Source organism: Vicugna pacos, chromosome 1 (assembly GCF_048564905.1).
Source record: "Vicugna pacos chromosome 1, VicPac4, whole genome shotgun sequence".
Classification (NCBI taxonomy): Eukaryota; Metazoa; Chordata; class Mammalia; order Artiodactyla; family Camelidae; genus Vicugna; species Vicugna pacos.
The window spans coordinates 100,660,255-100,676,845 of record NC_132987.1 but is presented as its reverse complement, the minus strand read 5'-3'; the positions used below and the strand labels follow the sequence as shown (position 1 = coordinate 100,676,845).

General features: G+C 35.3%; 1 long non-coding RNA gene across 10 annotated transcripts in view; it reads left to right on the top strand.

The window, feature by feature from the left end:
- The window catches only part of LOC140698188 (uncharacterized), a 36,939-nt gene extending 27,444 nt beyond the window's left edge, over window positions 1-9,495 (top strand). For 9 of the 10 annotated variants that reach the window (XR_012075817.1, XR_012075801.1, XR_012075796.1 and 6 more), the window contains one exon: window positions 220-742. This is a non-coding gene — a long non-coding RNA (uncharacterized lncRNA). Of the gene's footprint in view, window positions 1-219; window positions 743-7,471; window positions 7,606-9,103 lie in introns of those variants that run through there. The other variant, XR_012075819.1, reaches the window with a different exon arrangement.
- Window positions 9,496-16,591: the final 7,096 nt, after the last annotated feature.

Sequence of the window (16,591 nt, the reverse complement as noted above, 5' to 3'; positions counted from 1 at the left end):
ATGGATATAGGAAATAGGGCACAGTGTGTGTCTGCTTAAATTAAATTGCACATCTATACAGTGCATAGAATATTACACAACCAAAGTTCAGCCTTTGCAGGTCTTTATTTCTTCCATGAAATAGTAGGAAACATATCCTAGCTGTTTATTCTTAATATACGTTCAGAAGTTTAATGTCATGCCATGTTTTATATTTCTTTGACTTAACATTGGTTTCAGAAATAGTCTTTGCTACCTAAAATCTACAGTGTCTACTTCATGGCAACACTAGAGAATGGCTTTGTGGAATTGAGAAATATTTTGAAGGAACTGTAAAGAGAAATGCCATGTTAATGACTATCACTGCCACTTCAAATATGTATGACATTTGTGTACAGCAGTACATTCTTTTGTGATAAATACTTGAAAATAGAAAAATCTTCTGTTTACTTATCTATCTTTATAGTTTGTACCTCTTAATCTCCCTCACCTATTTCTCCTCTCCCCTCTGGCAAACACCTGTTTGTTCTCTGTATCTATAACTCTAGCTCTTCTTTGATACATTTGCTCATTTCTTTCGTTTTGTTTTGTTTTTGGATTCCATGTTTGAGTGAAATCATACAGTATTTGTATTTAAAAAGAAAGGAAACATTCTCTTTAAATGAAAATAATTACCAATTTAAAAAATGCCTTGACCATTGAATGTAAGACCCTTCTTAGACTATTTGAGAAGCTGTACAATTATAGTTACTATACATGAAAATAGTTTCTTGTTCCCCTTTTTTTGTTTGTTTTGGGCAAAAATTGGTAATTGTCTGGGTTTCAAAATAATCACTATTGGTTTTATTTTGATGTGTCCTTTGGGGCAATGTAACTTTTGAGGCCAACAAGGACATTCAGCAGTCACTTTCCCTGTCTCTTATCTTTCCCTCAGCAGAAATTCCCTCACCAGCAAGCTCTGAGTTCAAACTGTTGTCTTTCTTTTTCAAAATCCACAAATTTCTGATTGAATTAAAAAACTACTGGAAATGTTCCAAAACCAAGTTTCTGACATTTATAAACTTTTTTCCTTTATTAGATTAAGATATATGATAAATAAAGTCATTGATATTATAATACTTTGAAAAAGAGAAGAGGACAAAACTATATCTAGCATTTTTCATTGCGTCAAGGAGATGAGAACAATCTTTGAGAGATGCACCTGGAAACATATTCTTAAAAACCAAAAATCAAGATTTATATTGCATATTAAGAGTAAAATCTATAAAATCTTATAAAAGCAAAAAAATTGCCTTTTTAGTTATGAACATATGATATATAATTATCTACATAACATCTCTTGTATATTGTACAGGCATCTCAAGTCTAACACTCCCTAAATAAAATTCTTTGTTTTTCTCCCAAACCTGATTATGTCCAAGGCTTTTTCATATCAATAAATGGTAGCACTAGTTATCCTTACTTATAAAAGCACTTTATTATTTCTTTGTAACACATGTGTTACAAACAATTCCCTAGGCTTTTGTGGGTGTTTTAATTTTGTACGTGGTATTTCTGACATACTAAGGAACCTGGCTATTATGTCATTGAATCTATTAGTATTTTCCTTTATGATTTATGTTATTAGCATCATATTTGAAAAAGCTGTCTCTAAACAAGAGATGTTACAGGCATACGTTGTATATATCGTGGGTTCGGTTCCAGACCACCACCATAAAGGAAATATCACAATAAAGGGAGTCACATGAGTTTTTTGTCTCCCAGTGCATATGAAAGTTACATTTATGCTATACTGTAGTCTATGAAGTGTGCAATAGCATTATGTCTGTACAAATGTACATACCTAAATTTAAAAAAATATTTTATTGCTGAAGAATGCTAACCGTCATCTGAACCTTCAGCGAGTCACAATCTTTTTGCTGGTGGAGGATTTAAAATATCATGAGAATTACAAAAATGTGACACATCGACAGGAAGTGAGCAAAATGGTGCCCACAGACGTGCTTGACAGTGTTGCTGGAAACTTTAAATTTGTAAAAAATGTCATATCTGCAAAGCACCATAAAAAATAGTATGCCTGTATCTGTATTATTTTAGAATTCAATTTGAGGATCTGATGTGTCTGATCTATTCCATGGAAAGTTTTTGACTTGATCAAACATTTGGTTCAAACCCCTATTTGGGGTTCTCTTAGAATTCAACAGTGAATTGTCTAGAATAATTATGAGAGAGAAATTGGGGTGATGGTGATAGTGATGGTACTGGAAGTGGTGGTCATGTTGTGTTGATGGAGAAAATGGTGGTGATGAGGTAGTGATGACAGTGGTGTTTGTGGTAGCAGTGGTGGAGTTAGGCATGATGGCAGTGGTGGTTGGCCTTTTTACACAGATCACAGAAATGACCTCTTTGATACCTAGGCTACCTGATCTTTTAGTGCTTCAGAAAATATATTTAGTGTCATCAGACACAATATAATTAAATTCTACTGTGTTATGAACTGAATTGTGTACCCCTCAAATCCACATAGTAAAGTCCGAACTGCCAGTATCTCAGAATGGGACTGCATTTGGAGATAGGGTCTTTGGGGAGCAATTAAGGCTGAAATCTAACATGACTGGTGTGCTTACAAGAAAAGGAGCTTAGGACACAGATATATACAAGGGAAGACTATATGAAGACACAGGGAAAAGAGGGTCACACACAAGCCAAGGAGAACGGCTTCTGAAGAAACCAACCCTGCCGACACCTTGATCTTAAATTCCTAGCCTCCAGAACTGTGAGAAAACACATTTCTGCTGTTTAAGCTGCCTGATCTATGGTACTTTTTAACGACAGTCCTAGCAAACTAACACATACTGAACCAATTAGGCCAAAAAACAAATATTTTGGGAGATTTTACCAATTGTTTTCATGGATCTTTCATAGTGGAAGCATCTCCCCTAGCAAATTGTGATTATAATATTTGAAATATAAATATAAATATAAATATAAATATTTAAATTGTGGACCCAAGCTGAGGCAAATTCTGTTATTGGAACAAAAGTCTGATCCAGGGTTAAGGGAAACTGACTCTATTGGACTCTAAAGATGGTAGATTATATTTTAATGTGGCCTAGAAATGTCATGGACTGTATTTTGCAAGAAATTTTAGGGATTTTCAAGGACAACATTGACAATACACATTTTTTTCACATCACAAGTTGACTCCAGAACTGAGCCCTCCTCTAAAATTTCTTCCACTATAAATCACAAAGGAAAAGTCTTAGTTTGAGCCAGACATAAAAAGAATTCATACTTATAAGTTAGGGTATAATTATTCAACTTCAAAAGAGCCAGTGTTTTTGGAAAATAGTGAATTGATCTGGAACATTAAAAACGTGGTAACTTTTTTACAACTTTTTACAAATCAGCTGTAATGTACCAACACATTTTGGGGGCTACTTCAGTTAGGCAAAATGCCACTTATCTGTCTTGTGATTGCTATGTTTCCATAGAATTCACATCAAAATATAAACACTAATATACCATTTGACTATTGTGTCTCCCCCTACAAGAATGTGTCTGCAAAATCAAGTTTCTGTAGCACATATGGACTAGCTCTCTAACCATCAGGGATTACTGCATTGCCCAAGTCTTGGGTCTCCTTTCATTCTTACTGGATTCTGTTCAAGACACTGTGGAGTTCTAATAGCCCCAACCATTTAATTTATTCAATCTGCAGATTCTTGCTTTGGCTAGCTCTGTATAAACATTTTATTTTTCTTAAGAAAATAAACTCTTATTTCAAAACCACTTTTTGTGTGGGCAGAGGGCTGTGGTAGAGCCTTGTGAGGAGTGAAATATTTCTCAACACCAGAAAAATACTCACAACTTTTTCAAAGGATGTTTCCAATTAAAAAAAAAAATCAACTTCAATCATTGGAGAGGAGATAGAGATGGCAGTTTATTTGAAGTTGATAATTTAATTTTTTCTTCTGAAAAATTGCCTCCATTTAAAAAATATCATGAAATAGGAGTTTTATGAAAATATTGTTAACTCGTTACTTTTGATTATCCTTATGCCACTCACTAAGTGCTTCAAAGTAAAGTCCATAACCACACTTACTTTCTTCTCTCTTCTCTGCACTGCACTGTCCTGTTCCTACACTCTTGAACAGAATTTTTCAAATCAGGTTGGCATATTTGCTTTCTTACCACAGCAGTAACAGAAATGTCTGGGAGATGATGTGCCTGGGGACAAGCATGAGTCATCATATTTCTCGTACTCTGTTTCTTATAACAGAGCTATTTGTAATCTCTGTAGACTTCACTTATTTTTCTAATTACAATGTCAACCCTCTATAGCAATACTTGTCTATTTGAAGCAAACTTTTAAAGTTGAATCCTACTAAAGTGTATTCTGAGACATACAGATATTTTTTTCAATAAGAAATCTATTTCATTGAATACACTTCAAACTAAAAATCTATAAATTTACATTAGGACACCAATTCTGACCGGAGAGGAGGAGAAAGAGGAAGCTGAAACAGAGATGTAGGCTTGGCCAGGGAAGTGGGGCGTTGGGATCTTGTCATGCCTGAAGAGGAAAGAAGAGAGTGCTTCCAGAAGGAAGTTCCCCACAGTGTCAGATGTGTCAGAGAGTTCAGAAAATTAGTGACTAACAAACACCATTTGATTTCAACAAAAAAGTTGGCATCTTCGATGAGAGCAGTTTTAGGCAGGTTTGCAGGGAACTCAAATAGCTAAGAGTTGGAGGTAAACAAGATACTGGAAAGCAGAAAAATCTAGTGTAGAGAACCCTTTCATGAAGTTTGACAGGGAAGGAAAGAGAGAGGAGGGAGTAACAGCTTGGAGATTTGGGGCTGAGAGATTACAGAATTATCAAACTTGGGAAACATTAGAGAACTTCTCTAAGAAAAGGAAAGAAGGAGCCAGAAGAGAGGGAAAGAAGGAAGACTCAAGAGGGGAAAAGGATAATAACCCATGCGGCTGAGAGACCCTTAGGTGGCAGGAGTAGATAAAGTCAGATGGGTTTCATTTTTACAGGAAGAGAAACTCTACCCCATCTTGACAGAAGTGAGAAGGAATTAGTGGGTGACAAAGATAACATTGGAGTATATTGCTGTATCTATATCAGGACTGCACATGTGTACACGTTGCTACTTGCTGTTTCTGAAATGCACCCCCACAACTTCCTCCCTCCATATACACGTATCTCCTAGTCTCGTTGCCAGACACAGCTCAACCTTCTTTGGCAGGTGCATTCTGCTTTGCTAGTTTCTCCTCCTTGCTCTCAGATGCTCCTCTATGCACATTTTGTCCTGTAATAGTCATTTATTCGTCAGTCTTCTTGTTTAGACAGCAAACACTTTGAAGATAGAGGCATATTTTATGTGCCTTTGTATCACAGAGCCTTACACACTTGAGGAACTTCATCTGCATTTGTTAAATCAGCAACCACTTCTGCTGAGTTGAAATGAATGGCCCTGGGCACACCTCTGAAAACCGTGAGTGGCAGGGCCTGGGTGTGGAGGTGATCCTCCTGTCCTTTCTTGCTGTCAGTTTCTGCTCCTGGCTTGACTCGCCATTTTTTCTAATCATCTCTCTGCAGCTGTTATTTTGAGCTTGGCTTTACTCCAGGCTCCGTGAACATGGCTTCACTCAGCCTCTTTCTCCATTCCAAAAAGTCACCCCAAGTAACAGCTTTTTAATTACATGTTAGCGTTTGATGGGGAAAAGCAGAAATGTGTGAAACAGGAATCAGAGCAAAGTGGAGTACTAAAAACCGTCATATAAACCAGTTAAAAATCTCAATGACAATCAGACTATCAATTTTTACTTCTAGAAAAACTCTGACTGGGTATCTTTCTCATGAGAAAACGGCCTGCCACCCTTTACAGGGGCTGCCCAATCCTTATCTCTCTCCAGAATTCCTTCTCTGCTTTTCTCCCCAAGTCATGCCACTCACTCCTCTCCACAAGGAGTATAGTAGGTGGAATAATGGTTCCTCCAAGGTGTCCATGGCTTAATCCTCAGAACCTATGAATATGTGGCAAAGGGCAATTACGATTGCAAGTCAGCTGACCTCACAATGGGGAGAGGAGCCTGGATCATCCAGGTGGATTCAGTGTAACCACAAGTGTCTTTAAAAGTGAAGAGGGAGGCAGCAATTTCAGTAAGACTCCACCAGCCACTGCTGGCTTTCCAGATGAAAGGGGCCACAATCAAGGAATGCTGGAGCCCCACGATGCTGGCAAGGGCAAGAAAATGCATTCTCCCCTTGAACTTTCAGAATGGGACTCAGCCCTCTTGACATCTTGACTCCAGTCCCCTGAGACCTGTGTTGGCTTTCTAAGTTACAGAATTGTAAGATAATAAAGTTGTGTTGTTGTAAACCATTGAGTCTGTAATAATTTGTTCAGCAGCAAATAGAGCACAAATATAAGGACCAGGATAACAAATCCAAATTCATTTTGATGTGAAATATCTTAAATTTTTGGCTCAAAATCTGGTTCGGCCCCAGCTCTGGGACTTTGTTTTGCCAAATTAAAAAGAACATTAACAAACTTTGCTTTACAAAACAGTTATCTATCCCTAAGAAGAATGAAAAGGAGCCTTCTTGTGCTTAAGCCCTCTGATCATGTTTATGACAACATTTTTCATTTCTATCACAAATACACTGTTCAATATTTGACTCCAGAAATAACATTGTTCCTCTTCCAGGAAGACAGTAAAATATATTTGTGTATATTACATTGTTCATTTTAAATAGGGATGTAGAAATAATGTGCCTATTAAAGGGGATGGAGAAGAAAAGCTTAAGGAATAGGAATTTTTTAAAATGTTGATTTGCCAAACTCTTCCAATTTGATTCTTAGAACACTTACAACTAATTATTGAGAGAGCAAAGTATTAAAGTTTAATAAACTTGAGCAAAAACATCCTACACCCACTTAACCCTTTCAGTTATTCAAATAGAGCTTCCTACACTGGACAGGAGTAAAGGTCTAAGGCAATCCTTCCCAATGTGGAAACAAATCACATGGAGATCTTTTTAAAATGCAGATTCTAATTCAGTGGCTCTGGGTGGGAGTGGAGATTCTGAGGTCCTGACTTTCTAATGTGTTCCTAGTTAATGATGTTGGTCCAAGGACCAACATCAAGTAGTAAATTCATAGGGGACTTTGAGGGTCACAGTAAAACCGAATGCTTGAGTTCTATGCTTCTATAAATTAAACACATCAAAAAAAAAAAAAGGATATGCTCACTGAATCTCAGTTTATGTAGCAAAGAGAAAATTCTATAAAATTACTATTTGGTATTGAGAGTCATTTTATGATAAGACTTTAAGATTATGAATTCCATTTGCAATTGCTTATTGCATCATTAAACAATTCTTTTTTCAGTGACAAACTTAGTGTTCCCCCATCTCAAGCCTCTAGTGTGTGTATCAAACATATGTTTCATAATAGATTTTTATTATGCATGCCAGGAAATGGTAGCATTATGTGGTCAGATGCCATCAGCTGGTTCCTTTCCCACTGCTGTCATTGCCTGAGAGATATTCCAAGTCTCCAGCAGAAGTCTTGCATTTGATTCCACATCCAACATGTTACAGGAACAACAGTAAGTACCTCAATTCTGACATAAAAAAATACCAATATTTGTTAGCAATGCTTACAAAACCCCGCCCCCGCCCCCATGGTCCATCTCTTGCCTAGCTCTTCAGTCCCTTCGTATGCCAGTCTCTCTCCCTCACTGAATCATCTCCAGCCACACTGTTATTATTCCATTTCTTTCAGTATTTCACTTTACCTCCCACCTCAAGACTGTTTATGATTTTCTCTCCCCGTAAATACAACCCTCCCCAAACTCCTCACTTTAATGCTTAATCATTTTCCCAATCTCAACTCAAAAGTCACCTTGTCAAAATCTTTTTTGACTCAGACGAAGTCACGCATCCTTGCCATACAATCTCACAAGCTTCTTGAAATGCACTTATCACAGTTTGTAATTATATACCTGAGTGACGTTGGTCACACTTTTTCTCCCTAGATGACCACATGTTCTATGAGGGCAGGTCTATGTATGCCCCCACCACATTGCATTCATACTGCCTAGCACAGTAGAAAGCGTTTAATAAATGTTGATGAAAGAACAAATGCAAAATTTAATTTTTTTAATGGGCCTAATTAGCTAACATCAGGATCAGGGACATACTGTCCAAAAGAAAAATGGTTGGCTTAGAAATGAATTTTAGAATAAAACTTTTTAGTTTGTTGATGACTGATAATGTGTTAGTCTGATCAATTCTTACCTTTAGATCTGTTTATTTGTTCATTTTTTTATCCATCACCAGGGACTATGTGAGGTGCTGGGAACATGGATATGGGTCTAGTGGGCATCTGATCCTTGCACACATTCCCTGTTGTCTGAGCAATGCTCAAAGAACCAGAGAGAGGCTTGTGTACAGTTTTCAGCTGTGTCTAAATCAATGACTACAACAGAGACTATGAAGTCAGGGCATGGTTAGAATCCAACTCATGTCATTTCCATTTCCAGCATAAAGACCTGTGTGGACTGCCTGGTCTATGTTTTAAATGACAGGAGGGCTAAATATTATTCTACTACAATGAAGCAAGACATAGCCTTTTGCCACCTCCTCTTCACTAAGTGTTGTTTGCAAATTCAGTGATGATCAGAATCTGTGTCATGTAAACACTTAAATGAAAATAGTAATTAACACACTTCAAAACCCTAGAGGAATAGCATTTCCCTTATAGGTAGATTTGAATGCAGAACAGGCATTTTGATGTTTCCCCTAAACTCACAATATAGAATTTTACCCATGTATTTTAAAATTTTGAAATGAATAAAATATAAACAAAAAATGGATGATTTTCATCCTAGTTTTAAAAAAATTCTTTGTTAATGTAGAGTCAAGAGGCCCCTTAAGAGACTTCAGGGCTTTGCCAAAAGTGATAGTTCCCAGTCAAAAGAAAAAAAATGATACTGATTTTGAAGATTCATTCATAAAACAAATATTTATTGGATTCTGCTTTTCCTCCAGGCAGCCTCTTAGGGAAAAATGTTCTTATACTCATGGAGTTTATGTTTTCATTAGGAGAAACTAACAAGTTAATGACACAAAATGGGAAGTATTTTGAAGACAGTGCAAGAGTGTATCAAGACAGAGTTACGGGGTAGACTGACCCAGAAAGGAGACATTTGAGCTGAGATGTGAATCCTGGAAGGAAGAATGCCTTGCAAAGAGCTGGAGAAAGGACAGAGGGACAAGGAACGCAGAAGACCCAAAGCAGAAACCATGGTGGCATCTCAGAGGAACAGAAAGAAAGGGTCAGGTGGCGCAAAGTTGAAGAAGGAGATTGTGCAGAGATCATGTAGGTTTGATTTCTAATTGCAATTGGAAATCACAAATTTTTGAGCAGGAGTGGCATAAAGTTTAAAAAATTACTCTGGTGCTAATAGAAAATAAAGTCTAACTGAGCAAGGGAAGATGGAGGGAGATCAGTTTGGTTATTGCATTAGACCAAAGAAGAGCTGGTAGAAGCTTGAATCAGAGCAGTAGCCATAAAACTAGAGTAAAGTTCTTGGAATCAAAATGCAACTCTACACATAAATACTTCAAGTAAATTCTAGTTGAGCAGGCATCTTACACAGGAAGGCACTCCATCAGGCAACTGCCATTCTCTGCAGACTACTATATCAAAGCATGCTATAGTGAAGGCTAAAGTAAGATTTATTTCATATATAGGTTCAGTTAACAGACAGTACTTTGAGTTCAGCCAGTATGTTGGATTCAGCGAACCATCTTTTCAACACTTGCCTTTAGTTACAAATGTGCCAAGGCATTGAAAAGGGACCACTATGAGTCTATCATAACTTTCTGCAAACACATCCCCTATTATTAATGAAACATGATGTCAATAATGCCTCAGCAAGGTACTCATTTTAGTAAAAGTGGTAACTTTCTACATTGACAAGATTAATCTTCTAATCAGAGAATGGAAAGGCAACTAAAAATTATTTAGGATCTTGAGTATTTTAAAATTTGGAACGCATTCTCTAAATACAAGTATTACCAAATAAGTGATACTTAGAAGCCAGAATAGCTTTCTAGTTCTTATTTCACCCTGTTGTCCAAATCATTGTCCAAAATACTTGGAGACCACTGCACCTGCTTTTCTTACATTGGAGAGCCTAATACTTTAACGTACACAATCACCTGTATAACATGTTTAACCCTTTCATGCTAGGCTTTAATTGGAGCCCATTTTACTTTCATCATCAAATACATTAATATTGTTAATCACTGGAGTATAACACAGCAAAACTTTGTTGATTTCTTAAACTAGAATTTATGTAATAAATAAACTTTTACACTGCCATTGTGCTAGATGGGACTGAATTTATAACACTATTTAAAAAATTACAAGTACCTTTAGTGGCAGTAAATGAATATATTTATTATTATTATTAGAATAATAACAATATTGATAATAATATTTCCAAATCATAGTTTCCACTAAAGGATAATTCTGTATGAAATAACTATTTTTATATGTAAGATATTACATTCACATTCAGAACCATAACTATACAGTTTCAAATAGTATGATCTATTTGCAAAAATATGTCAAAATTTCTGCTCTTACTTTTTAAATAACAAACTCTACTTTCCTGAAAATGTACTCTCTTTAACCATTGTTATTTTTGGTCTCCGAAACTGTAACTCATAGAAAGTGTAACTCACAGACACAGAATGTTTTAATTAACAGTGTTGGACAAATAATATTTCTGGTTTGAATTTTCCACATTTGAACCAGGAATGAAAATTGAAACTAATATTTGAAAAAATGAGTTATTTCTCCCCAATAATTTTCTGAGTTTTATTATACATAAAAACAGAGTTTTCACTGAAGGCTAGTCAGTGGGTGGAAAGGTTAGGGCTGTTCTGTTTCTGTCGTTCTTATAATTAAAAATATTTCTAAGTGTATCTATATCATAATTACCTTCTGAAGGAGTCTCATTCTGTCTTCTGTGTTCCAACTTAATACAAATACAATGATAAGTTTAATTAAAATAGTAAATAGTATTATAAAATAGTTCATGTATAGTTAGAGCTGGGTAAGAGAGTAAAGCAGGACTAATTTACATTGTTTAACGTCCAAAATAAAACTCATGCCTCTAGATTATTAGCTTAGTCTCCTGATTCTGAACACTTTTCAATTACTTTTGTGTTGCTTTGTGATTTGCAGTAATTTGAAACCTATAAATCATAGCTTTCATAGTAATTATAATATCAAATGAAAATTTCATGGTGGGGAAAGAGAGCTCCCAAGTTCCTTAGAGAATTAAAGGTGGAGTTTGTGTTGAACTCAATAACCAAGAGAGAGGGAGAATTATAGCCAAATGCTTTGAGAAAAAAATTCCCACTTGTATTAAAGAACATGAGTTACCAATTATGGATTATGGGAAAAAATCCTAAACATTGCTTTTCTGGGCAAATTATATTTTGATATAATTTCAAACAGTGTGAAGTTACAAGAATCATGTGAATAACTCCTGTATATTCTTGACCAAAATTGAACAGCTGTTTATAATTAGCACCATTTACTTTATTATCCTGTCTATCTCTCTCTATCAATTTTTTCTGAACTTTTGTGAATAAGTTCTAGACATCTTGCAGCTTGACCCCTAAGTACCAGCATGTATTTCCTAGGAAAAAGGAAATGCTCTTAAAAGACCACAATATAATTATTAAAATCAAGAAAATCAATATGGATATACTACTATTATCTAACACATATTCCTTTTTCAAATTCACCAATTGCCCCATTAATGAATGATACCCTTTACAGCCCTGTCCCCTCTCCTTCTGTGCTCCACCCTCTTTTCAGGGTCCAACTCAGGACCACATATTGCATTTTGTGGTCACATCTCTTCAATCTCTTTAAATCTTGAACAGTTTCTCAGTCTTCTGTTTCAAGACCTTTACATTTTCTAAGAGGTCAATTATTTTGTAAAACATCCCTCAATTTGAGTATGTCTGATGTTCTGTCACGATTAGATAATATTAGGTGTTTTTGATAGAAATACCTCAGAATCACATGAGGATTTGTCCCTTTATTGTTGATGTTAACTTTGATCAAATGAATAGGTTGGTGTCTATAAAGTTACTACTTTCTCTTTTATAATGAATAAGTTTGTAATGAGTTATTTAGAGATTATATAAATATCTCTGTGATGGCTAATTTTATGTGTCAACTTGGCTAGGTTCTCGTGCCCAGTTGTTTGGTCAAACACTAATCTAGGTGTTGTTGTGAAGATACCTTCTAGAGGTTTACATTCACAATCTGTTGACTTTAAATAAAGCAAATTACCATTAATAATGTGGGTGGGCCGCATCCAATCAGGTGAAGACCTTAAGAGCAAACCCTGAGTTTTAAAACTTTTATTATTATTAAGGGGGTAGGGTAGAGCTCAGTGGTAGATTACATGCCTAGCATGTACAAGATCCTGGATTAAATCCCCAGTATCTCTATTAAAAAATCAATCAATCAATCAATCAATCAATCAATCAATCTAATGACCTCCCCAACACAATCTAAAAATAAATAAATAAATAAAATATTTAAATTTTCATTATTATTCTTTATAATAGTGATTTTTATTATTACTTTTTTTTATTAGTATCAGGCAAATTACATAGTGATTTGGTATCCTTTCACACTACGAAATGATCACAAGTCTAGTAACCATCTGAAAACCTGAGGTTTTTTTAGAAGATTGTAACATAGAAATCCTACCTGAGTTTTCTGCCTGCTGGTCTGCCCTACAGATTTTGAACTTGTCAGCTCCCACAATGGTGTAAGCTAATTCCTTAAAATAAACATTTTTGTATGTGTATATCTATATAAATAGGATATATGTACTATATATAATAGGATATATATATATGATTTTATATTTTATATAAAGATAACTAGATAGATAGATAGGTAGATAGATGTAATAGGATATAAATATCTCCTATTAGTTCTGTTTCTCCGGACATCTCTGACTGATACAATCCATTCCTCATAAGACTTTTGCTACGTTTAGCATTCATGGATGATTCACGCCTGAATCAAACATTGCTATGATTGTTGCTGAATGATAATTTGCTATTATCCTTTCTACCTTTGGCATTCTAAGGAAGAACTTTCCTTTCTCCTTCATTTGTTTATTTTTTCACATATTTATTTATATCAGCATAAGATTAGGAATTCTTATTTTATTCAATAGATTATAGTCAGTTATCATTGCTATTCATTTTGATGGTTGAGCTGTTGTAGTTTGACCAGTTGAACCCCTTCAAGTCAGCTCCTGTGTCCTTTTGTAATGTCCCCATCATACCTGGAGTACTTCCATACTTTTTGTCACAAGATGATCCAGGCTTGTACCTTCCCTGCCCCAGCTGTGGATTTAAATGATTTCTCTATGGAACCTGTGTTTTTTGTTTTTCTGTTTTTTGTTTTTATAAAGTAGAGAATGGTACTCAGAAACCAAAGGTAGGGCTATTAGTACTCACTGTATAATTTAACGGCAGTTGACAGAAAACCTCAAGGCAATTCAATCAATTCAATTAAATCAACATTTATTGATCACTAACTAGGTAGAAAAACTGGAGGATATTCTAATGAGAAGGAAATGAGAGACTCAAAAGAGTTTACATTCAATGGGTTAATTTAAAGTCAACTGAAAATATTACCTATTTTCAATTTGAAAGAATTTTCCTCTGTTGTCTTTCTCCAATTCAATTGGTAAGTTAGTTTAACATTACTGCAAAACTAAAAATTGATTTAAAGATCTAAACAATTTAAAAACAAAATCAAAATTATAGAAACTAGGAGAAATATGAAATATCATTAATCAGTGGAGTAGAAGAAGAAGGTGGAGTGTATTCAAAAGATGGAAAATATCTAGCGCTGACATTGGTGTGGGGAAAACCAGTGTTCTAATACACAGCAGTGGCAGTGTAAATTGTTACTATGTTAAAGAGGATGAGTTGGGAAATCTATTTAAAAAAAAAAAAAAGCTTGTGCCATTTAGGACTCCACATTTACAAGTCTGTATCAGGAATATGCTAGTTCATGAGGACAAAGAGATAATTACAAGTCTAGTAATTACAAAGTTTGGGTCAAATACTAGAAACAACTACGCACCAGTCCAGGGCAGGTTAAATAAAATTGTGTTATGGATAGGCTATAAATTACTACAGAAGGTAAAGGAATAAGTTAGGTATCACGTGCAGCCGTGAGAAAATCTTTAGGACAGGTTAAGTAAAAAAAAGTTTCAGAATATTCCATATTATTTCTCTGGAATAAAACGTTACATATGAAAATGTTAGTACAGAGGAAAAGATCTGGAAAAATAACTTAATGATTAATTTAGGAGAGGGAGGTGGAGTTTAGGGAGATTTATAGGCTGAATTTTACTCTCTATTCCACTTCAGTATTTGACATTTTTGATCAATAAGAAGTTATACATTACTTAAATGAAATGTTTCTAAGTTATTGGAAAAATTACTTCTAAAACAATGATCTTAATATCATATTACAGTAGAATCTCTGGCCTTCCCCCTTTCCTCCATTAGTTGTCTATGATAGCATAAAAAATTCCGCTACAATTAGTGACTTAAAGTCTTAAAACAACTGACATTTACTGTCTCACAAGTTCTGTGGATTGGGGATGCTGGGAATCGCTCAATTAGGTGCCTCTGGATCAAAGTTTCTCACAAGATTTAATCAAGCTGTTAACTGGGATTGCAATCTCATGGGAAGAGTCATTTGGGAGTTGAGAATTTTGGAGAGGAATGGTCCACTTCTTTTCATTTTTTGACACTTCTAACATATTAGAAATAAAGATATCTTCAAAAAGCTAATAAAAATGTAATTTAACTTCTTGTTTACATTAGACAAATTAACTCTTTCAGGATAAAAATATAATTTTTCTATTTACAAGTTAACTTCAGAATTTATAACAACAAATTAATTGTTTACTACATATGGTATGGTCTGGTACGAGGAAATAAATTAAAGTTCTGAGACACATACTTTCTTTCAATCCTGTACTATTTTATATTACCCTTTTTTGAGAATATTTTAATAGTCAATGCTTGACACCCTTCATGAATGTGCAATTCTAGCTAAATGATCCTCCTGGTAGCCCTTTTTGTGACAAGCCCTAAGTTTTATTTAATGGAGAATAGGTTTAATGATGTGTGATTCTAAACTATTTACTATTACACAAAATATTATAGATTTATATTGTATCTTAATAGTCTATCTCATACTTAGGCTAAAATTCTGTAAAACAGCACATCAAGTTTTACAGAATATATGTAACAAACTATGCACTTATAGTACAATATTAAGAAAATATCTCTAAAAATGAAGCTCCAGGAGAAATCTTCTGAGCCTTGCCGATGGCATTAACATAATGAAAATGTCTTGATAAGCATATGCAATTATCATAGTGCAGAAACTTATTCTTTATTTCTGATGAAACGGAAGCTCTTATGTGGAGGGAACTCTATTAACATGACACGCTTGCTTCTTTCCCTTTCTATTTCTTTTTCTGTCGGGGGTGGAGTGGTGGGGAAGTCAGCCTGTGTGCAGAAAGGATGCATTTTGCTCTGCTCCTCCATTCTATAAATCCTTCAGGGGCGAGCAATCCTGTGAAAGGTCTATGCCAGTCCAATGCTGCCTGTGAATGAGTAAGTAAGGGATGTAATTTCTGTGTCTTACATTTAGGAAGCTCACCTGCTCCCAGATATGTCAGATTCTCCAAAATGAGCTTTATCATCCATAAAAGTGATATTTTACTCACCATTCATCTTCTCTTTAGATTTACCTCTCAATTAGCTCAGAACTCATGTGGGAAACAAATGTGTTATGTTGGTTGCTCCCTGTCGTGGGTTGAATTATGTCCTCCATAAAGATGTGTTGAAGTGTGAACCCTTAGGACCTCAGAGTGTAATCGTATTTGAAAACAGGATCATTGCAGATGTAATTAGCTAAGAAAAAATGAGGCCATACAGGAGTAGGGTGGGCCCCTAATTCAATAAGGCTGTTGTCTTGATAACCCTCTTCAGAGAAGACACACAGGGGAGATGGCAATGTGAAGACTGAGGCAGAGACTGGGGTTATGCTGCCACGCACCAAGGGCTACCCAGGGCTGCCAGAATCTGAAAGAGGTAAGGAAAGATCTTCTTCTAGAGGCTTCAGAGAAAGCATAGCTCTGCCAACAACTTGATTTCAGGCATCTAGCCTCCAAAGTGTGAAAGAATAAATTTCTATTGATTTAAACTACCCAATTTGGTACTTTGTTATGATAGCCCTAGGAAATCTACACCCTTCATTTACTATTGGTGTTAACAAAACCAGTTTCCCCTTCAGTTACCAAACTTCTTGTTACAGTATACAGACATCAGTTCAAAAACGACCCATGAAGATCTAATTTAATTAGTTAGCATTAAAGGTTAGCTTTAATTAATGGCAAGGAAAAGATCGGAGCTCAGTAGTCAATTTTTTTTCCTTTATGTGGA